This window comes from Otolemur garnettii, unplaced genomic scaffold (assembly GCF_000181295.1).
Source record: "Otolemur garnettii isolate 467f Iridium unplaced genomic scaffold, OtoGar3 scaffold00161, whole genome shotgun sequence".
Taxonomy (NCBI): Eukaryota; Metazoa; Chordata; class Mammalia; order Primates; family Galagidae; genus Otolemur; species Otolemur garnettii.
Genome location: NW_003852556.1, coordinates 2,492,311 through 2,495,676, shown reverse-complemented (window position 1 = coordinate 2,495,676; position 3,366 = coordinate 2,492,311).

Sequence of the window (3,366 nt, the reverse complement as noted above, 5' to 3'; positions counted from 1 at the left end):
AAACAGTTTCTAGTCCACCACTCTATCCAACCGCATTGTGAGGGAGCTGTTTATGTACACTTTTTCATTTAATTCTTACAATGAGAGGCAGGTATTTATTATTTGTAAAGCAATAGTTGTGCGTAGTTTATTTTATTTTGTTATTTTAATTTATTTTTTGAGACAAAGTCTTACTCTGTCATCTTAGACAGGTGGAGTACTGTGGTGTCATAGCTCACAGCAACCTCAAACGCTTGGGCTCAAGCCATTCTCTTGCCTCAGCCTCCTAAGTTGCTGGGACTACAGGCGCACGCCACAACACCCGGCTAGTTTTTCTGTTTTGGGTAAAGATGAGGTCTTGCTCTTGATCAGGCTGGTCTCAAACTCTCTTCTTTTCTTCTTTTTTTGAGACAGAGTCTCAAGCTGTCGCCCTGGGTAGAGTGCCGTGGTGTCATAGCTCACAGCAACCTCAAACTCTTGGGCTTATGCAATTCTCTTACATCAGCCTCCCAAGTAGCTGGGACAGCAGGTGCCTGGCACAACATCCAACTGTTTTTTTGTTGCAGTTGTCATTGTTCTTTAGCTGGCCCAGCCTGGCTTTGAACCTGCCAGCCTCCATGTATGTGGCTGGCGCCCTACGCACTGAGCGATGGGTGCTGCCAGGCTAGTCTCAAACTCTTGAGCTCAAACAATCCACCTTCCTCAGCTTCCCAGAGTGCTGGGATTGTAGGTGTGAATCACCATGCCAGCTGTGTGTAGTTTTTACTTCAGGAAACCTGAGTTGGAGAGAAGTTAAGAAATATGCTTGTGGTTTAAAAACAATGAGGGATTTTCCAGGATTGAAAACCAGACCCTGTGGCTCTTTCCACTGCATAATTTTGGCTCAAAATGGAAACATCTTCAGGGCTCCCCTGATGCTCTAAAACAGACTTTCCCCTCAACATTGAGGTTGAATTATAAAATCATCATTAATCCTTAAAGGAATTTTTTTTTTGAGACAGAGCCTCAAGCTGAGCCCCTGGGTAGAGTGCCGTGGCTTCACTGCTCACAGCAACCTCCAACTCCTGGGCTCAAGTGAATCTCCTGCCTCAGCCTCCCAAGTAGCTGGGACCACAGGCACCTGCCACAACGCCCGGCTACTTTTTGGTTGCAGCTATTATTGTTGTTTGGCAGGCCTGGGCTGGATTTGAACCCGCCACTTTAGGTGTATGTGGCTGGCACCTTAGCCACTTGAGCCACAGGCGCCGAGCCACCTTAAAGGAATATTTGTCGATGCCTTCATGTGCTGAGTATTCATGATGGACCCTGAAAAGCACAGCTGATAAACACACATGCTGGAGCCTTTTAGGGAAGCAAGATCATTCTTACTGGCAGGTGAGGGAGCTCATCCCATTTGCAGAGCACCTTCACCTGCATCGGCTCATCCCATCATCACGAGAACCCTTAAGCAGGGTCGTTTACCTGCATTTTGCAGAAGAGGAAACCCAGACAGCCCCTGAGCCAGACCACCCACAGAGCCTCTGCCTGGGGATGGGAGCAGCAGGGCTGGAGCCTGTGCTTCTCCTAGTCCAGGGCGGCAGAATCCCTGTCCCTTCTCCTGCTAGTCTGCAAGGCCACTTTAGGGAATCTCCTCTTGAATGGAGTGGTTTATGTCCACTTACGCTCAGCATGCAAGCAGACTTTGGAAGATATGGTGGCTGTTATCAGCCATTTATGCCTAAGTATTAGTTTACCTATTAGATTGCCTTCCAAGTAATCAAATGAATGAAATTTTACACCAGACAAAATGGGACATGACCCATGCTGGTTTTCCAGTGGACAGAGAGGAGAAGTGAGACTGGGACTGGGGTGCTGGGGGGATTTGCAGGGCACAGCAGAGGGTAAGGTTCAAATGTGACTGTTGGCATTTATGCCAACCAAATGAGGGAGGAAAGAGGGGAGATTCCTAACCTGGGTTTCCCAGATGAATTAACTGCGGCACAAAGGGCCATGAGATGAGTCGCTCAGTCACAACTTCTAAGCAGTCGCTCCAAACCACGTTCTGAGTTTCTTTTTTCTTTCTGTGGCTAATACTTCCTCCAGGTGGTTCTTACCTGGGTGCTTCTGCCTCCTGGGGGCCATTCTGGATCTATGCAGGGACATTTTTGGCTGCCTCGTGGGCAGGGCGAGGGATTAGCTTGTTCTGGGAAGCGCAGGAGGTCCTGCACAGGAAGGATTGTCTTGGGCCTGCCCAGTTTCCCAGGGACCAGCTGGACATTCGTGCAGAATGGCTCTTCCAGGTGTTTGCAACTAACTGGGCCTCGTGTGCAGCTGCGGTCAGAGTCCAGCATCCAGCGACACGGGCACTCAGGCCATTTGCTGGGTGGTTCACGCAGGGTTCCAGACCCTCCCTATACAGGTGCTGAGACCCAGACCTCCCAGGGGAAGTGAATGAGACCCTCCTCCAGGTCGCAGTGGGGCTTTTGGACTGCATCGGCTGTGGACGTGCTGTTCTTGCCTCTCTGCCCATGCACAAAAGTAGAAGCACTTATTAAAAGGCCGTCGTGGTGTGTTGGGAACTTTTGTGATCAGATGTTCCCGGCTCAGATCTTGGTTATTCTGCGTTCTTGGTCAAGTTACTGAACTCTGGACCTTGGTTTCTTTGTTTATAAAATGGAGTAAAGTATCTCTTTCATTTAGCCATCAGAAAATTAAACGAGATGCTGTGGCCGTTTCCCTTCCATTCTGTCCCTTTCTTTCCTTCCTCTCCCTTCTTTCTGATGAAGGAGGATTTCCGTTTCTTCCTGTAACTTAACCCTTATGTATGTATGTATGTATTTATTTTTGAGACAGAGCCTCAAGCTGTTGCCCTGGGTAGAGTGCCGTGGCATTACAGCTCACAGCAACCTCCAACTCTTGGGCTCAAGCGAGTCTCCTGCCTCCGCCTCCCAAGTAGCTGGGACTACAGGCTCCCGCCACAACGCCTGGCCATTTTTGGTTGCAGCCGTCATTGTTGTTTGGAAGGCCTGGGCTGGATTTGAACCCACCAGCTCAGGTGTATGTGGCTGGCGCCTTAGCCACTTGAGCTACAGGCACCGAGCCACTTAACCCATATTTAAACAGTAAAAACATATTTATCAGTGAGTATATCTTTCTGCAGCTGTCCTAATTTAAAGTAAATAAAAATAAATAAGTGAGTGCCTATCATTCTGAGCATCTCACAGGTAGGATTGCGTTGAGATCCTAATGTAAGCACAGACATACCTTCCCAGCTCTGTCCTAGGAGACAGGGGGTGTGTAGACCAAAGTACATGTGCAGCCCCACCCAGACCTGGAAGGGCTGCCCCAGCGCCTTGAAGGGACCTGGGACCCAGGGCTCAGGCAGGAGAGAGGTTGGGCGGCCTGTAT